Source organism: Octopus sinensis, linkage group LG13 (assembly GCF_006345805.1).
Source record: "Octopus sinensis linkage group LG13, ASM634580v1, whole genome shotgun sequence".
NCBI lineage: Eukaryota > Metazoa > Mollusca > Cephalopoda > Octopoda > Octopodidae > Octopus > Octopus sinensis.
The window spans coordinates 8,806,685-8,828,293 of record NC_043009.1 but is presented as its reverse complement, the minus strand read 5'-3'; the positions used below and the strand labels follow the sequence as shown (position 1 = coordinate 8,828,293).

The window sequence follows — 21,609 nt, the reverse complement described above, 5'->3', positions numbered from 1 at the left end:
TACTGGTGCCATGATAAAATGCACCCATTATTCTTTGTAAAGAGGTTGGTGAATAAATAAAGTTGATGTAGAGTGGAGAGGATTCTTTAATTTAATTAAGGGTGTGACATAGCTGTATGGTTGAGAAGCTTGCTTCCTAACTGTGTGGCCTTGGGTTAAATCCTTCTATGGTAGTACCTTGGGCAAGTGTCTTCTACTATAGCCCCAGGCTGACCAAAACCTTGTAAATGAATTTAGTTGATGGAAACAGAAGCCTGTTACACACACACACACACACACGTGCCGTGTGTGTTTGTGTCCAATATTCAGTGAAAACACAGAAATATTACCCTGCTTGAAACAGTTGGGAGCTGGTGATCAGAAGACCATTTGGCACCAGAAAATCCTTTGTCCAACCCATGCAAGCATGGAAAAGTGGACAGGCACAGGTGTGGCTGTGTGGTAATTAAACTTGCTTTTCAACCACATGGTGCCGGCATCAGTCTCACTACATGGCACCTTGGGCAAGTGTCTTCTACTATAGCCTTGGGCTGACCAAAGCTTTGTGAATGAATTTGGTAGATGGAAACTGAAAGAAGCCTGTCATATTTGTGTGTGTGTGTCTGTTTATCCCCCCACCATCTCTTGATTGACAACTGATGTTGGTGTGTTTACGTCCCTGTAACTTAGTGGTTCAGCAAAAAGACCAGTAGAATAAGCACTGGGCTTACAAAAAAATAAGACCTGGGTGGGTCAGTTTGTTTGACTAAAGGCAGTGCTCCAGCATGGCCACAGCCCAATGACTGAACCAAGTAAAAGAATAAATTAAAACGATGATGATGATAGTGATGATGACATGACAACCTTTTCATGTGCCATGATAAGAATGCATGCTGTGCATGTTGTAAAGTGGTTAGAATCATGAAGGACTTTAAGCTGTAGAAACCGTGGCAGAATGGAATGTATGAGTGAGATGTAGTCTCTTGACCCTTAAAGGAGGACAGTAACTCTGAATAAGGGCTGACTCAGTGTGTGATGACCTGTGTAACCTACATCAGCATGGAAGGCAAATGTTACATGATGTTGATAATTCCAAACATACCCAAGCACTAATATTTCTTTCTTTGTTTTATCTATGTTTTTTTTTTCTTTTACTTTTTTCTGTCACTAGACTGCAGCCTTTAAGAATTTTTAGTCAAATAAATCGACCCCAGTCTTTTTTTCTTTTCTTTTTAAGTCTGGTACTTATTCTATCAGTCTCTTCTACCAAATAACTAAGTTACGGGAATGTAAACAAACTAACACCAGTTGTCAAATGATGGTGGACAAACTGACACAAAGGCACACACACACACACATATATATATAAGGTGGGCCAGAATTCATGACTCATTAGTTATATTTCTTAGTAAGCTTATTTTAATGATATTGTATTGTTTAAATTCATTATTTTATTTCTTAATATGCTTATTAATAAATATAACGAGTCATGAATTCTGGCCCACCTTTTAGATATACAATGGGCTTCTTTGGTTTCCGTCTACCAAATCTACTCACAAGGTTTTATTCGGCCCAGGCTATAGTAGAAGACGCTTGCCCAAGGTGCCACACAGTGGGACTGAACCCAGAACCATGTGATTGGGAAGCAAGCTTATTACCATGCAGCCTTTCCTGGTTAAGCTTCCTTCCTTAATTTATTTCTGCAATGGCCAACATCCATGTTACTTCATGGTTGTAATAAAACCTAGGAATTGTCAGTCAACAAAGGAACTTTTATATGGTCACACAACATGCTAGAAATAACAGTTAAATCTTATCAAATCACATCATGCTGTCTTAAAAATAACAAGAACACATTGGACAGTGTAGTCCTAAATATACAAAGAGATAAAATGCTCTCTTTGTTGGAACCCCTTTGATCATAAGTTTGTTGAAACAGGGCAGTCTTGGAGTGAAATGACAACATGTGCTCCCAAAATCCAGATTTGTGTAATTAATGCCAGGATCAAACATCATCATCATCATCATTCAAGGTCTATTTTCCATGTTGGCATGAGTTAGACAGTTTGATAGGAGCTTGTAATGCCAGGGTCTGCACCAGGCTCTGTTGTCTGTTCTGGCATGGTTTCTACGGCTGGATGTCCTTCCTAACTTTACTGAGTGCATTGTGCTGGTGCCACATAAACTGGCACCAGCACAGTGCTTTTAACATGGTGCCAGCATGATTAACATGGCAGATTGAAAAAGAAAAATTGTAACATAGATGGAGGCAGGGTTGTGTGGTTAGAAGCTTGGTTCAATCTCAAAATGTGGCATCTCGAGCATGTCTTCTACTAAAGCAAGGCCGGTCAATGCTCTGGAGTGAATTTGGTAGACAGAAGCTGTGTGGAAGCCCATCATGTGTATGTGTGTGTGTTCTGTGTGTGACACCCTCCTCCCACCAAGTGGCAACTGTTGTTGGTTTGTTTATGTCCCCATAACTTAATGGTTTGGCAAAAAAAAGACCAATAGAATAGTACCAGCCTTTAAAAAAAAAGTAAGTCCTGTGGGGCAATTTGTTTGACTAAAACCCTCTGGATGGCGTCCCAGCATGGCTGAAGTCCAGTGACTGAAATGAATAAAAGAAAGAAAAAGAAATAATATTAAAAAAAAATAGGGGGAAATTTGTTTATTTGTAAGCATTTAAACTATCTATTTGTAATAATCCTAGCATTCAGGAAATAACACCACACTGAAAATTCTGTTGCTTTTCCTAATGAGTAATGAATAGTCACTGATTTTAAAATCCTGTATGCTGTGTGCTTATGTTTTATGAAAACATTCACATACCACTATGTGACAGAGTGTTGGATTGGCTAGGCTAAGGACATCAACCGCTCTCTTAGGACATTGGAATGAAATGGGTTCCTAATAGGATTTCCTTCATACAAGTCACCATTGTTGTCAATTCTATGTTCTTTTTTTTTAGTTCTTTTTTTAAAATTGTTTTTGGTAATTCTTTCCTAACTATATTTCTAACAAGCCAAGCCTATGTGTTTTAATTATTATTGTGAAAATTAAAAGGAAATACAAAAGGAGAAAGGGACTCTCTACCCCGCTTTCGATCAGGCTCCTGTGGCTTTTATGGGTTTTTCCACGAGTAACCCTTCGAAGCGCCTCCCCCCTTATTGGGAGTTTTAATTGTTACTTATATTTCATTGTTATCCTGCTTTTGTACATGGACCTTTTTCAAACGGACAAAACCCTTTGTAACTTTCGTCCTGTGTTTTGTCCCTTTATGTCTTAATTGATTTTTGTTAGCCCTTGTGGCCAATAAACAAACGAATTATTATTATTATTATGGCCAGCAACGAAGTCCACCCCACTTCTCGGTTCATCATCACTGCCTCAAGATCTTGGATCCATTCCAGGCCAGGCCAGTGTCTGCAATTAAGTTGCTGATGTAAGTGTGATGACATTTTCCTCTTCTTGCATCACCATGAAGCAGGTGCCACAAGACTAATTTGGATGCTTCCAGTTCAGGGTGCTGCAGGCAGAGACCAGATAGTCACAGCCATCTTTGCCTGATCTTCTCGCTAACTTTTGGAACTTTATATACATATATATAATGTGTGTGTATGTAATATTGGCATTATCAACTGAAATTTCACACCATCATCATTCATCTTCTGCTTTTCATGGGTTGAACAGCTTGGCAGAATCTAGCCTGATGAAAAGCTGCCTGGGTTCTATATCTGTTTTGGCATGGTTTCGTGGCTGGATGCCATTCCTAACACCAACCACTCCACAGAGTGTACTGGGTGCTTTTATGTGGCAATTGCAGGGGGCTTTTACATAGTATTGGCATGGGTGCCCTTTTTGCGGCACTGACATGGGTGCTTTTCACATGGAACCAGCACCCATGAGCCCGCAAGGTTTGTGTTACTCAGCTAAGGAAGGATGTAGGGGACGTGACTGCATGCAAGGACAGCATATATATTATGAGATCGCAAACAAGTTGCTCTCAAAAAAGGGGTTTTCCTGGTTGCTCCACCACATAGGTGTATGGCGTGGCCTGATTAACACATTGTTTAAAGTATGAATATGTGGTCACATTATGATACTATCATATCTAAGCAGCGCTATATAATTATGAAGTTTGCTTCTCAACCATATGATTGCAGATTCAGTCCTATTGCATGGAACCTTGAGCAAGTGTCTTGTACTATAGCTCCAGGTTGACCAATGCCTTATGAGTGAATCTGGCTGAGAGAAACTGAAAGAAGCCTGTTGTGTGTGTGTGTGTGTGTGTATGTATTTGCTGGTGCCATGTTAAAAGCACTGATGTCACATAAAAAAGCACCTGTACTCTCTGTAGAGTAGTTGGTGTTAGGAGGGGCATCGAGCAGTAGAAACCAAGCCGAAACAGACAAGGGAACCTGGTACTACCTCTGGCCTTACCAGCTCTAGTCAAACTGTCCCAAGCCATGCCAGCATGGAAAACGGACATTAAATGATGATAATGATGATGATGATATGTGTATGTGTGGTGCCATTGTCTTAACATCACATGATAGTTATAAAGCAGTGTCCCTGTCATACAAGTATTGTCATTTATTTCCAGTATTCAATGTAAAATGTCTGGCCATCTTGCTTTGAAACGGGTGAGGAAGGGCATCCATCCATAGAAAATCTGCCTCAATAAAACTCCATCTGACTTATGCAAGCATGGAAAATGTTGACATTAAAACGATGATGATGATTGTGATAGTATGAGGATGTCATCCTCAAGCAGCATTTTCTTTTTATTGTTTAGTCAGAAATAACGAACCAGTAACCTTGACCTTCACAGGCCTCTATGACAGGTGAGATTTATTGATTAAGTAGGTTGATGTTCAATTGATGTCTGGGGAATAAGAATTCCAGTGGGCGAGACTTTCTGAGGTGGGAGGTTTGACTAAAGTGATTAATGTAGTACCTGAGAAAGTAATTCACAATGTCGGATGACAAGAGAAGGCAGGTTTGTTTGGGGTGGCCCTGGATGGAGGTGGTATGCATCTACATGCAGCTAGTTCCATGGGGGCAGAGACAGTTGTAGTAGCAACAGAATAGGCAGTGAGGGGACAGTGTGCCTGTGGATATAGCTCTCCCAACCAACCATCATCAAAAAAATGGAAGGACCTATTGGACACTAAAAATATATGGAATGGTCACAGCTGGAATGTCATCATCAAAAGCTTATTTGATTTAGACTGACCTGGTTTTTAAGCAGCAATATTTATTTCTGCAGTTTTGCAAATCTTTTCTCAGATACAAATATAAAAGACTAAACCAGTTTCTTCTTTGCCAACTAATTCAAATGATTTGTTTGTACGTAGCAACATGGGCCTTTCAATAACATTTTTTTCGTTTCAATTATGGTAAATCTTTCTTCTCTTCCATTCCTTTCCTTACAGCCCTGGTCATATATTCTATTTCCCTTTTAGGAACCCTGGTTTAATTTTTTTTTTATAGGAATTTTAAAAATCTATTTTGTATATTACTAATGTTTTCAGTAGTTAGTAAAGTGAAATCTAATTATTTAACGGAACACATAAATCACTACATTAACAACAACAACAGCAATAATAATAATCCTTTTTACCAAAGGCACAAGGTTTGAAATATGATGTGGAACTATAATTGTAACTATTGCATTGGAATATTTATGGTGTGTGGAGTGAGAAAGAAATTCATAGAGATGTGTAATGTAAATTTCTAACTACACCCACTTAAACATTCTGGAAGCCCTCTCCCTCTTTTGCAGGCATTCAGCATAATAAATATGTAATTAAGGAAATTAAGCTATAATGCAACAGTTCGTGATAGTGGGAGAGGGGCCTCTACAGGATGGTCCAACCAGTTAGAAATAGACACTAAATCTCCAATTCAGACCTTACAAGCTTATAAAGAGAAGGAAGCATTATCTCTGAAACAAAGTCAGAATGATCCTTTTGTATATATATTTCTTTATTACCCACAAGGGGCTAAACATAGAGGGGACAAGCAAGGACAGACAAAGGTATTAAGTCGATTATATCGACCCCAGTGCGTAACTGGTACTTAATTTATCGACCCCGAAAGGATGAAAGGCAAAGTCGACCTGTCTTTGATTGTAGTCTTCTGTTCAGTAGGAGTTGGTATAGGGGCTAATCAAAGAATTAAGAATTTATATAACGCTAGCATTTGATCATCCATAGAATATATTGCATTAGGTCATTCAGTTGATAAATTTTTCTGCAGGGTTTGCTAAAAGGGTTTTGTTATGTTGATACTAAGCCTCACTGTTTGTCAATTGTCTTAAGGTGACCACAAATGCTCTGTTGTATACTCCTTTACATTGTGATTTCAATTTCTGCCAGGCTCAGCTGTGTTTTCTATCCTTTCTTGGTTCTTCTTATTTAGTCCTGATTGATGAGACAGACGAATGATCAGAGTTACTCCAGCTATGACCATCCCATCTCTGTTCAAGTATGGTATATCAAACACTTCAGTATTGAATATATTCTTTTCTACTGTAGGCACAAGGCCCCAAATTTTTTTGTGGGGGACCAGTCGATTAGATTGATCCTCAGCATGCAACTGGCACTTAATTTATTGACCCTGAAAGGATGAAAGGCAAAGTTGACCTTGGTGGAATTTGAACTCTGAACATAAAGACAGACGAAATACTGCTTAGCATTTCGCCCAGCGTGCTAACGTTTCTGCCAGCTCACCACTTTCAGTATCTAATATATTATTATTAGGAAAGGGTTGATAGTAACTTCGAAGTTTTGCTATTCGTTGACTTCATCAGACAATCTGATGATGCCAACAGTGGTGAGACTTCGAAGTCACTGTCAACGTTTTCCCTCATATATTTGATACTCAAATGTATTGACTGACCCTTCAATTAACATTGTCTAATTAGGCTATTTTTAAAACAGCAAGGTATGATTTAAAGGAGTTTGGCTGCAGGTCTAACAACTTCATAGAAACTAGTTCATTGGTTTGATCCTTCCATGATTAAATGCCAATCAAGTACTTGCATTGATTAGGCTGACCACATCTCTGTTCTCCCCCCCCCCCAACCTCTCGACAAATGTATGGCTTTGTGCCAATCTCGGTAATCATCATCATGTTTATTATTAACGTGACTGACAGTTGGCAGGAACAGTTGTGCAAACTAAGTGCTTTTCAGTACCTAGACTTATTCTTCTGTGTTTCAGGATTGATAAAATAACTCGAATCAAGCACCTGAGCCAGTTTAATTGGCTTCACCCCCATCACCTCACCTCTGTAAACCTTCAGCTTTGCACCAGTGTGAGAAATCAATATTCTCTCCCTCCCACTTAGAAAAAAACAGGGCCTGGTGCTTCAGAGAGAAAATCACTGTGAAATTTCTAATCCTACATTTGAGGTGCAGCAGCAATCATTGAGATTATTAACTACAGCTGGATAACCAGTGTTTAAGACTACATCCTACTGTAAAGCAGTTATTGTAATTTATTTACTGAATCAGAATGGATTTCGTTTACTGGGAGAAAGGTCACGTTCATGATTATGTTTCTAGTATTCACAATCACCACCATCATCATCATCATCATCTCCATATTTCCATGCTCACACGGGGGGGGGGGGGAGGCAGAATTTGCTGAGGTGGATTTTTTTATGGCTGGATGCCCTTCCTGTTACCAACCTTTGCATGTTTCTAAGTAAGGCGATAGTTCTCAATGTCCAGGGACATTTTTCACAAAAGATTAGATATGAAGGACACTAATTGCCTAATTGCAAAGGGTCATACTCAATTACAATTATCACATGATGTCAAGGCAAGGAAAAAGTAATACACTCTCTCTCTCTCTCTCTCTCTCACACACACACACATACGCTCGCTCATATGATGAATGCTTGATTCCTTGGATCATTTTAGGAAAAGCATGAATGCCCCAAAATCTCATTTATTTTCTCTTCTGTAAAATCTGAAGTTTTGTTAGTCGTACTATTTTATTAAGGGTTTCAGTCATTGAACTGCGACCATGCTGTAGCACTGCCTTCAAAGGTTTCAGTCGATCATATTGATGTCAGTATTGTTCCAGGCTGGTACTTAATTTATTGATCCCTATTTGTCAAACTACTAAATTATAGAACACGAAGGGACATAACTCAAATAACAACATAAATATGGATACAGACACATAAAAATCTCTCTGGTGGTTTGCTGTGCTTGAGAAGATACGTCAACTTAAGTAAGATCACGGCTGTTCATGCATACAAGCATGTCCTCTACATCCCTCTCCCAGTCAAGAGATCCTAGTCTTGTGGGCCCATGGATGCTGGTGTGACATAAATGTACCTGTACTAGTCTCACGTAAAAGCATCCAGTGCATTGTAAAGTGGTTGGCGTTAGGGAGGGCATCCTGCCATAGAAACCATGCCAAAACAGACAAATGGTGACTGGCCAGCTCCTTTCCAACCATTCAACCCATGCCAGCATGGAGAACAGATGTTAAATGACGATGATGATTTTGATGATATATATATCACTTGACCGACCAGGCCATCAGATGTTGTTACACATCGCTGGTCACAATGCGTCTTGGCATTGTTTTAGCATTCAAATGGTGCCACCCCACTGGCTAAGCAAGCAGGCCAACAGTAGAAAGAATGAAAGAAAGTTGTGGTGAAAGAGTACAGCAGGTAACGACACCACCCCCTGCCGGAGCCTCGTGGAGCTTTAGGTGTTTTCGCTCAATAAACACTCACGACGCCCGGTCTGGGAATCGAAACCGCGATCCTACGACCGCGAGTCCGCTGCCCTTACCTACATATCTCATTCTTTAGCCTCTCAGCATCTAACATAAAGCCTCCCACCCCACCGTTAGTGGGGACGTTTTTTCCTTTTCTGTTCTTATTGTCTTGCAACCTTACTGGTTCCACTGGCATCAAAAGAAGCATCCAATTTACACTGTAAAGTGGTTGACCCTGCAGCTCATGAGATCCTGTCATTGTCCAGTACATGACACCATGGGAAACAAATATCAAATGATGGTTATGGTATACATACACACACACACAATTGTATATATGAGAGGCACAGTTTTAAACTATCAAATTTCATTCACAAACTATATCTAGGATGGTGATATTCAAAATTCTTTCCCTTTTAAGATGAAAATATGTGATTCATGTGGAATTTGGCTGTTATTTTTAGCGTATCAGGTAGAGGTTTCTTTGTTGGCCTGTTGTTCTACGTATTGTTGAGCCCAGGATATTTGGTCTGACTGAGCTGACATGGTCAAAAGCATTCCAGTCATGACCACTACATTTTTTTCTCTCTGACATTTTGTATCCAGGATCACATCATCTATTATGTTCCTTCTTTTTAAGACGATAGTGTGTAATTTGAGGGGCTGCTGTTTCTAGCAGACTCAGTGGCTGTCTAGAAATTCGGTAGGGTCACTTTCCTACATAATTTATTTTATCCTGTAAAAATCATTCATAAATTTAAATCTCACGGTTCATTCCTTTAGAAAACGAAAATAGAAAATATGCAACTTATATAATGAATGTGTGAGAGCACTGCTAGCGCATGTTGAGCCTCTCTGCTGCGACACTGCTGCACCAGTGGCACTCTGTTAATGATGACAGATGCAACAATCATTAGTCTGCTTTACAATAAAACCATATTTAATTAAAACACACACACATAAACAAACTTATAATTGTTTTTATTAGAAGCATCGAATGTGTATTTTATGATACAAACAGGGTGATGTTTTTTTGAACGCAGCATTGCTGTTAAAACAGCAGTGTAATGTTACCCATTATTTCTGATGATCATCATCATTTAGTGTCCATATTCCAAGCTTGCCTAAATCATATGGTTTAGGGTTCAGTCCCACTGCTTAGCACCCTGTGTATCTGTTTACTACTATAGCCCTAGACTGCCCAAACTGTTGTGAATGAATTTGGTAGGTGGAAACTGAAAGAAGCCTTTTGTATTTGTGTATATGTGCATGTATACACACACACACACACACACACGTGCGCGATCGATGAGCTCCCACTGATTGGTGCTTTGGGTTAAACATATTCTACTGTTGCCCAGGATCAACCAAAGCCTTGTGAGTGGATTTCATTCGTGGAAATTGAAAGAAGCCTGTTGTGTTTGTTTTCATTTGCCCATGTCTGAAAATCCCTGAGCTGCCAACAGTGGTATTGTCGTTTCCCCTGTCTATGAATCATCTGCAGGCTTTGCACCCTTGAAGACGTGGGATAAGAGATCCCTTACTTGGTAAACTAGTAAGGGTTAGCAGCAAAATGAGCATCTGGCTGTAAAATGATACCTCTATGGTATATTCATCTAGTTTACACAATCATAGAAAAATAGATGTGTGTGTGTAATAGAAAAATAGATGCGTGTGTCTGTAAAACACAGAAGGAAGGGTGCAGATAGTTCTCAAATAAAAATAGGAGACGTATTTAGTGTGATCCAGGAACTGAGGTAACAAGAGTTATGTGCCTTGCTCAGGAATAATAATTGCTTTGATTTAAATATTATATTTTGACTATTGTCTGTTATAGTGTAATGCAAAAACGTATATATTAGTTGAAATTGGAAAAAGCTATATTAAGAGGAAGAGAGGTATAGGTGATGAAATTGTTTTAACTCAATAGGATTTGAACTCGCTACTCCAGTGCCTTTTGTTGTAATTATTACTGAGGTTGTGGACAGGATTTAGTAGCTTTATAGCTTTCAGTTTCCAAATTGAAATAATTTCATATGAGTATGAGTAATAGAAAATAGCACAAACTATGGAGTAAAGCTGAATTTACAGGGGAGAAAAGAAAAAAACATAAAACAATTATAAAATACGTTGCATTGATTGAATTTGTGTGTTTGGTAAAAAAATATGAGCAAGACAATACAATCTCCTTGAACAGTATCAAAACAATCTCATATCAACGGAATAATCTTGTACCACACCCTCTCTGTACATGGACAACATAAGTCAACAAGCATTGGCTCTATGTGGTTGGCTGACCTGCTAGAAATAGCAACCAAACCTTTCAACTCCACCTATTGTCTTTAAAAGCTTTAAAAATAAATGATAATTTAGTACTAGTTACCCTTAAAAGCTCAAGACAGTCATGGTTGGAATGCCTTTGCTCGATCACTCAAAATGGAAGCTAAACGTTAACAACATTAAAAAAACATGCATATTAGGTTTCTCTTTCATGGCAGCTTCACATAAAATACTTCAGCTTCAGTCAGTTGCTGACCCACTACAAAGCTCGTGTATGACCCATATTAAAGTGCTGCTGACATATCTGAGACAGTACTGCTGCTACACACACATATCCTAGACTGCATCTAAAATAAGGCCATTTTGGCTGATTGGCAATGACTCACCCAACAACATGCTACAGTTTCTCTGGCCTCGGCTGCACTCTTTCCTCTCTCTCTTTCTCCCACTGCAACAACAGTCGCTGGTTTTCTGAATCAACAAACTGCACACTGCTCTCCCTTGCCTCAAACCATAAGTCTCTTAACATTTTACCCAATCATTTCTCACTCTCAGAACTATGGATCCTCTGAAATTTCTTCTGACTTGTCTTTCCCCTGTAGACATTGACATCTACTGGGAAAAACTGAATATGGAATTGGGTGGTACTGAAATGGTTATTGGCACTATTCCTTCTGTAATTCCAACTAACAATAATCATAGTTTTCTGATTTAGACAGGAGGCCAAAAGTTTTTGAGAGGAGTGTGTTATTCAGTTCCATCAACCCCAATATTTGACTGGTACTTTTATTTTATTGACCTTGAAAGGGTGGAAGGTAAGGTTGATCTCAGCTGGATTTGAAGCCAAAATGTAAAGTGCTGGAAGAAATGCTACAAGGCACTTTTTGATACTCTAATGATTCTGCCACCTCACCACATTTATTAAATAATGATTATAATACTTCTGGTGCCATGTTAAAAACACTGGAGCTGGTATCATGATAAAATGCTGGTGTGACATTAAAGGCACTGATGGTAGTACCACATTAAGAACACTGGTGCTGGTTCGACATTAAGAACACTGGTGCTGGTTCCATGTTAAAAGCACTGGTGCTGGCAACACATAAAAAAGTACTGATGGTGCCACCATGTAAAAAGCACTCAGTACGCTCTCTAAATTGGTTGCCATTAGGAAGGGCATCCAGCTGTAGGAACCAAGCCAAAACAGACTGTAAAACCTGGTGTGACCCCTTGTCTTGCCAGCTCCTGTCAAACTGTCCAGTCCATACCAGCATGGGAAATGGACCTTAAATGATGATGATGATGATGAATTCTAACACAAAGCCAGCAGTCTTGAGGGGAGAAGGCATTCGATTACATCAACTCCAGTACTTGACTGGTATTTATTTTATTGACTCTAGAGGGGTGAAGGGCAAAGTTGACCATAAGACCACAGTGGGATGTAAATTCAGACCGTAAAGAGCCAGGAGAAATGCCACTAAGTGTTTTGTCTTAACTTGCTAAAGATTTCACTTGCTCACTTCATTTACAAAACAATAACAACAACAATATCCAGTAACACATCTATTTTGCTTTTTCAGAAACTAAAAGTAATGATGCTATAATGATTTATGTTTAAACAATATATACAAACTTTAACACAAATACTGAGCACATTCTGTGGATAATTTACACAATTTCACTATTTATCTGTGCATGAATATGTCCCTTTAGCCCTTAAAAGATTGTCTCGTCAGTAAAAGGATTTGTTGGGGATAAATTACTTCCTCTAGACCAGAGGTTCTCTAACTTTTTGGGTCACCGCCCCTCCCCTCATGGCCACATAATAACCCCCAGCTCCCCCACCATTATTTTTATGTATTTTACTTATTTATATATACTATGAATCTTTTGATATTTAATATGTTTGTTTGTTCCTTCTCGAGCCACGCCTGGCCCATAGGGCCGGTTTCCCCGGTTTCCTTAGCATATAGGTTCCCCATCTGGACGGGATGCTGGTCCATCGCAGGTGAGCTGCAAAATGTAGGAGGAAAGTTGTGGCGAAAGAGTCAGCAGAAGTTCGCCGTTACCTTCTGCTGGAGCTGCAGTGTTTTGCTCATAAACACACATCGCCGGTCTGAGATTCGAACCTGCGATCCCTCGACCACGAGTCCATTGCTCTAACCACTAGGCCATGTGCCTCCATGATATTTAATATATTATTATATAATTTATATACAATAGTATAGTAATATTATCATAAATTCATAGTGTCCCTCCATCCACAGCCTTCCTCCCAATGCCTCCTTTTTCTCTACCACCCCCTTAGGCACCAGAGCCCACCTGGACTGTTTCAGCGCCCACTTTGAGAACCCATGCTCTAGACTAATGGTTTTCTCAACTGTTTTTTTTGGCTTATGGACCCCATTAATTTTTATTTCACTCAGGTGGACTCTCATAACCATTCCATGTTTAAAAAATCCTATTTATATTTTTATAATTAAATATTAGGAATTGTATGAAAAAAAAAATATTTTGTATATTGTAGAAGTAGAACTAATTTATTTATGGCACGTAAGTTTTAACAGCAAAATCTTAAAATAGGCCTCCAATGGTCATATGGGACCCTGGGTAAGAACCACTGCTTTCGACTGAACCATAAACTGGAATGTCTGAAGGAGTCCATCTTCACCCAGATTATTGGCAGTGGTTGGGGAATTATTGGCACCAGAGTACTTGAAGTTAAATGATTCATCTGAAAATGAAGTTTTTGTCAGTGTTAATCTACCACAACTCTACAATGCTCACATCTATCAGTCCGTGTGTACATGCATGCCTACATAAATGTATTAAACGGAAATATGAGCTTGTAAAGCTGTCACCATGTGTAGATATTAAGATATCTCTACTGTGTTATGCTATTGGGCAAGGCACATAACTCTGCTTGCTTCAGTCGTTCTTATAAACGTTGGGTGATGATAGGAAGGGTCTCCAGTTGAAAAAATAACAGCTCCATACGGCCAGAGCTAATTTTAAGGACTTCTATAGGGTTTCCGAACTTGCTAGAAACAACTGTGAAATCGTTCTCAATACCTTAACTACTTGAAAAATTGGACACCTTAATCTTAGATATACTATGTCAGAGAATAAGACCAGATGCTTCAGAACCTTTTACCAAAGTCTTCTGGATAAGGGTTGATAAGGAGATAAAGAATAAAAGCAACTCCAATGAAATGTCTTCTTGCCAATGTAGGCCATAAAACGCACACAGACACAGCAAATAAATTAAAACCTTGGAAAGTGTGTGGGCATTAAGACTTATTGTTTAGATTGCATTGTTCTATTATCTGGCCTGGGTGGTATATCTATAACAGATGTGGCTGAAGTTACTGGATCACTTTCCGAGTACATTGTCATCGGGTTATCTCATACTACTACTACTGCTGTTGTGTTGTGACTGAACTAATAGCAGCAGGACAAAACACCCACACACCAGGCTGATGGAGACATAAACGCACACAAACACATAACAATTGTAACAAGCTTCTGTACAGTTTCCCATCTACTGCATTCTGTTCACAAGATATTGATCAAACCAGGGCTATTGTTCAAGACAAATGGCCCAAGTGAGTTGAAACTATATAATTGTGAGCTTCTCTCTCATTCTTTGTGTTCATCATCGTTTAACGTCCGTTTTCCGTGCTAGCATGGGTTGGACGGTTTGACCGGGGTCTTGGAAGCCAGGAGGCTGCACCAGGCTCCAGTCTGATCTGGCAGTGTTTCTACAGCTGGATGCCCTTCCTAATGCCAACCACTCCGTGAGTGTAGCGGTGCTTTTTACGTGCCACCAGCATATATATATATAATTATTATTTGATGGAATAAAATCCAAACTTACAAGGAAAAAAATTCAATTTATATATATATATAATATATATATATATATATATATATATATATATATATAAATGATGGTGCCACAGCCTTCGGGCTGAAACATTTTTAAGGGTTTAAGGATTTATATATATATATATATGTGTGTGTGTGTGTGTGTATCCATCAATCCTTCCTTTACTGGTTTCAGCCTTCAGGCTCAAGCCACACTGGTCTACTGGCCTCATGGTTTTAGTCAATTATATCAACCTCAGTACTGAGTCTAGTAATTATTTCGTTTCGACTGGCCTCAAGACTCGGAGCTTCGACAGGTGAAAATGACAAAGGACCAGGATGTCTGGCATATGAGGTTTTGGGAAGATCTGTCCACCTCGGCAATTATTCTAAACGAAGTGCTGCTTAAATGTTGTTCAGCTCCCCACCACACACATAAAACATGTCTGGGCCGTTAGTTATTCAACAGTCCAGGAGATTATTACAAGGGGATTGGCAACAGCATCTGGTTGAAAAACTATGCCTCAGCACATTCTCATCTGAGCCGTGCAAGCATGGAAAAGTGGATGTTAAGATGATATATATACACACACACACACATATAGACATAACTGTGTTTTTAAGAAGGTCACTTTCCAGCCATGTGCCTTTGATTTCATTCCCACTGTGTGGGACATTAGAGAAACATCTTCTACAATAGCTCTGGGCCAACAATGTTCTTCTGAGTGAATGTCATGTAAACGAATGAGTGCCCATGGGTGGATAAAATTTCTTTATTTGGGTATTAAGGCTACCATTAGTTTCATATTAAGAAAAATATTTTAACAATTTTTTTTCAAGTTTATCACATGGAGGGAGGGATAGTGTTAATCTCCATTATATGTATGTGTGTGTATATATATATATATATATATACATACATACATACATATATATATATACACATATACACACACACACACACATATATATATATATATATATATATATATATAGGGAGAGTTTATGAAAAAAACAAAAGACGGAGACAGTTGCTGTACAAAACAAACAGATGTATTAGTATAACGCTCAGGAATAGAAAAAGTCTTTTACGTTTCGAGCCTACGCTCTTCTACAGAAAGTGACACAGAAAAAACAAGGAGAGAAAAAAATGTGTGGAGTGGCTAACGATCTATCATGGCAACTAGTGCCGGACAGAAGGGTCAAACTTGAGAAGGAAAGTATATATACATATATCAGTAGTTTTTAATGACCGCCTCTGTCTGGGTTCCTTATTGCACCAGCAGTATTTAATGTCTTTCTGTCTTCCTTTCTGCAGTACTTGGATATATACCTCATCATCATCATCATTTAATTGGTTGAGCAAATACACACACACATACATACTCTTACACAATCATTGTTTATTTGTATCATCATCCTGTTCTCGTTGACACTTACTAAAATAACATTCAAAATTTCTCACCAGGATTTGAAAACATAAATCTAAAAGTTTTTTTGTAGTTAGTATTTTTACTTCTTTGCAATTTCTCTTCATTCTCTCCCTAGTTTCTCTCTCTTTTCATCTTTTGCACTTTTTAGTCTCACTTCTTTTTATTTCTCTCTCTCTTTTTTTTTATCCATCTCTCTGTCTGTCCAACTCTTTCTGATATTGTTTTTGCCTCAAGGTTGTTTGATTGAGTAGACATTTAAGGAAGGGGTTTCTTGTGATGATTGTCCAATGTTTGCTTCCATTTTAAAATAATTATGGGTTTGATATGAAGAATTTGTTTCTATATCTCAAAAGTTAAGTAATCACATAGAAACCTTACTTTCAGGTGTTGTGATATATGAAGGAAAATAAGTCTGGAATCATTTCAGTAATTTCGTTCTGGTTATAATAAATAGAAAAATAAATTATACGGTAGTTTTGGCATTTCATCCAACATTACGCTCTGAGTTTGAGGATTTCGCTGATGTAGACTTTGCCTTTCATCATTTCGGGGTCACTGAAGTAAGTACCTGTGAAGCACTGGGGTTGCTGTAATTGACTAGCCCCGTCCCTTAAAATGTCAGGCCTTCTGCCTACAGTAGAAAAGAAATTATACATTAGTCTCTGTTTGGTTATAGCTCTGTCAATCTGCTTGTCCGTCTATCCGTTATTCATTTACCATCCTCATTGTTTTAACGTTCACTTTTCTGTACTTGTATGGGTCAGATGGAATTGTCAAGGTAGATTTTCTGTGGGTAGAGACCCTTCCTCTTACCAATCCTCCCCTGATTCCAAGTGATCTAATATTTTCCTTTGTAGCAGTTGACTATAGTGCTGCGACACCAGTCATTGGGTATGACTCCTTCGTGAAACACCTGGTTAACTATACGGGTGACCAGGCTAATGCCGACGCTGCCAGATATTTTGAGCATCTCTGCAGTGATTCCTGATGGGCCGGGGGCTTTCCCTGTCTTCATACTTTTAATTACTTTAACTATCAAGGTGCTGTCAACTTGGATAGAGTCTGGTTCGCCAGAATTCAGTCAAATCGTCCAACTCATGCTAGTATGGAAAGCGGACGTTAAATGATGATGATGATGAAATGTTTTTCATCAAAGATTGGAAATGAATGGTGCCCATTTTCAATCATCCTGCAATATCAAAACAAAGGGATGCCCCCCCCCCACACATACATGTGTGTGTGGCTCTGTGCTTAAGAAGTTTGCTTTCCAATCATGTGGTCTTGGGCTTACTGTTGCTGCATGGTATCTTGGGCAAGTGCCTTGTAAAATACTCTTGGGCAGCCTTGTGAGTGGATTTAGTAGATGGAAACTGAAAGAAGCCTGTCTACCTCTCTCTCTTTCTCCATGTGTGTGTTTGTATGTTCTCTTGTTTAGACATCACACGATAGTTGTAAATGAGCATCACTGTCATACAAGTGAGGTTGTTCATTCCCAGTCTTCCACGAAAAACGTCTATTTCCTTGCTTGGACACAGATGAAGGTTGGCAACAGGAAAGGCATCCTGCTGTAGAAAATCTGATCATCCGTGTAAGCTTGGAAAAGGAGATGATAAATGATGATATGTATATATACATATGATTAGCTTCTTCCAGTGTCTATCTACCAAATCGACTCACAAGGCTTTGGTAGAATTCATTTGTCCCATGTGCTGCACACAGTTTCTTAACCACTTGTTTTAATTTAAATCTTTATATTTAATAAAATCTTGTTTATCTTCTGCTGTAGCCCTGGGCTGAGTGAGTGAATTTAGTTGACAAAATCTTTGTCACATGTGTTTGTGTGTTGTGTGTGTCTTTGTTTATATTTGTCCTGCCACTGCTTGACAACCAGTGTAATGTTGGTTTATTTCTGTCCATGTAACTTAGTGGTTCAGCAAAAGAGTCTGATAGAATAAGCACCAGATTTAAAAAACTAAGAACAAAGGTTGATTTATTCAACTAGACCAAGGGTGGGAAAACTTTTTAGTGCAGTGGTCAAACATTTCCAAAAAAGAAAAAAGAAGAAAACTGTCCACGGACAGACCACAAGTTCTAACTCTTATATCTGTGTAAATCTTGCATATATCTTTGTATAATTCGATATACAGTAATAGAGATAAGTTTAACATTAAATTAATGCGTAACATCTTCATTAACACCGCCACTGAATTCAGGACATTTATACTACTTATGAAGTTTTTATATTTTTCAGCTAGAGTGTAGTTGGGTCTCAAGGGAAGCAATATGTTTTATAATGAAAACAAAATTTCCATTTAAATGGCAACTACCGGTCGATTTTCTATTCAAGTCTAACCGTTTTTAGTCGTAGTAGAAATGTGACCTATGTCGGAAATAGACATATGAATATTGTATAAATTTTATAATTGAAAAATTTACTATATTTTGTACATATGAGTATATCAGCCTGCAGGTGAAATAAAATGGGCTTGTGGGCACAATTGCGCCCATGGGCAGGAGTTTCCCCACCCCTAAACTAGGCCCTTATAGGTGGTACTCCAGCATATCTGCAGTTCAATTACTAAAACAAGTAAAAGATAACAGATATATATATATATATATTTTCCATTATTCAGAGATAGCCAAGGTCAGTTCTCACTGTGTAAATCTCTTGTCAAAGGCCTTCCAGCTGTGACTATCTCTTCTCATTGTAAAACCTAGTATATCTTAGGCTTCATTCTTCAATCTGTTCTTTTTTTTACAAGATGCTTGGGTGTTATTTGACAGACATTTGGCTTCTGTATCTAGCAAGTTGAATGGCCACGTAGATGGTCCCAGATTAGCTCAAGTAAATTCTTATTGTGTGTGTGTGCAAACAATGAAATATCACTTGTTTGGTTTAAGCTTTAGCAGTTTGGTATTCTAATTCCTTGCCTATTAAGCTTTTATATTAGGACAGGTGTGTGTGCAAGATGGACATCCTGTGGTTTAATAATCATGTGGCTACCAGAGAAATGGTTATAATCATCAATTCTTAGTTGCTATTTTCGTTTCTCGAGATTTTCTCTCTCCTTTTTTCCTCATCATTCACTGCAGCTTTATTATGTCTGAGCATCCACAAAGGATCTATATTTAATTGTATTGTATCTAATTACTCTGTGTGGACAGTAGCTTAGCAACCGTGCTTTGTCATTAAACTGTGTCATCTGTGTGAGTTGTTTATTAATAATACCAAGATACTAATAATGAAAACTGGCCAACTGTATCATACAAATGTATGTGTGTGTGTGCATGCCTGCTTGTTTGTAGGTATTATGTAGATATTACACACACACACACATAAAGGGTATATGTATTTATGCTTGTGTATAGTGTATGTGTAGGTATGGTTATATTGTACTACTAATTTTTGGGCATTTGAAATGATGTCAGGACAACCTTGTAAGAGTAAATATTTATTCTGGAGTTTGTAGGTTGGAGGATGTGAAATGATATTATCAGCTCCATGAAATATGAACTTGACTGTCAACTTTAATTGAACTAAAAACACTGTTAAGTCAATATCTAAATCTGAATTTTTTCTTCTTCTCTTTCATACTGTTGAAGGTATTGTGAAGAAGACTGGACTTATTGGTCTTCTTTATTTTGAGGTTCTATACAGGGAGGAGTACAGTAAGAAACAATATTTCTTCTCTGTTATGTAAGTGGAGGCACATGGCTTAGTGGTTAGGGCGTTGGACTCACAATCGTAAGAGTTGTGTTCTTGAGCAAAACACTTCATTTCATGTTGCTCTAGTCCTCTCAGCTGTAGAAATGGGTTTACCCTGGAGAGGGATGGGCCCTGCCAGGCTTTTTTGTTCTACATATGCTGCAATGGCTGCGGTTCCACAACAACTCCCAAGGGGTTAAGGGACTTGTCGAGTCAAGTTTCTTCTACTGCACCTTCTGATTGATACAAACCTTTCTGATTAGCGAAATTGGGTTGAGGGAAACTGTGGAAGCTTATTGGTTGGAGTGTGCCCATAATTTGAATGGACAGCCTTGTTGCACAATGCCACACTCTTGATTCTCTTTGAGGAATCATTAACCCTTTTGTTGCCATATTTCTGTTGAAATACACTGCCATTGTTTAGCCCTCTATCGCTCCACCACCGTACATATCTCATTTGAAAATAATGAAATTAGTAAAATAAACTTCTATTTTACATGAAATTAACATGGTGGCTGTGTGGTTAAGAAGCTTGCTTTGCAACCTTGTGGTTTTGGGTTCAGTCTCACTGCATGGCACTTTGGGGCGAGTGTCTTCTACTATATAGCCTTGTGAGTGAATTTGGTAGATGGAAACTGTGTGGAAGCCCATTGTGTGTTATGTATCTTTGTGTTTGTCCCCCTCCCCCACTGCTTGACAACCAGTGTTGGTTTGTTTATATCCTTGTAGATTTGTGACTTGGCAAAAGAGATTGACAGAATAAGTACCAGACTTCAAAAACAAAATAAATACTGGATCGATTTGTTCTACAAAATCCTTCAGGTTGGTGCCCCAGCATGGCCACAGTCCAACAACTGAAACAAGTAAAAGATAAAAGATGGAAAGTTCTAATTTATATCACTTTAAAACATGTTGCCAGAAAGGTTAAGAGAGTACAAGTGTCTGTGTATTACTCCGTGTCTTGTACAGTAGTAATTCGGTGAGAAGATGGTTTTGTTGATCTAACAACTAGACTCGTTTACTCTTTTACTTGGTTCAGTCATTTGACTGTTGCCATGCTGGAGCACTGCCTTTAGTCGAGCAAATCAACCCCAGGACTTATTCTTTGTAAGCCTAGTACTTATTCTATCGGTCTCTTTTGCTGAACTGCTAAGTTACAGGGATGTAAACACACCAGCATCAGTTGTCAAGCGATGTTGGGGGGACAAACACAGACACACAAACATATACACACACACATGCATATATACGATGGGCTTATTTCAGTTTCCGTCTACCAAATCCACTCACTAGGCTTTGGTCGACCCAAGGCTATAGTAGAAGACACTTGCCTAAGGTGCCACGCAGTGGGACTGAACCCCGGAACCATGTGTTTCGTAAGCAAGCTACTTACCACACAACCACTCCTACGACTATTTATTATCAGAAACCTATATGAAATCCATTTACTGCCAGTTCATGAAACATGATTTACAATGCAGACATGACTGTGTTGTTTGAGAAGCTTGCTTCCCAACCCTGTGGTCTCAGGCTCAGTCCAGCTCTGCAACACTTTGGCCAAGTGTCTTCTACCATAGTACTGGATCACCCAAAGCCT

The 21,609-nt window shown here is 38.7% G+C and overlaps 1 protein-coding gene across 2 annotated transcripts in view; it reads left to right on the top strand.

Annotated features, from left to right (window-relative positions):
• LOC115218351 overlaps positions 1-21,609 on the top strand; it is a 67,028-nt gene that overhangs the window by 26,799 nt on the left and 18,620 nt on the right. The window contains exon 1 of one of the 2 annotated variants that reach the window (XM_036508144.1): positions 3,336-3,421. The exons of the other annotated variant lie outside the window; for it this stretch is intronic. The gene's annotated coding sequence lies outside the window, so the exon portion shown is untranslated. Of the gene's footprint in view, positions 1-3,335; positions 3,422-21,609 lie in introns of those variants that run through there. 2 annotated transcript variants of the gene reach the window in all.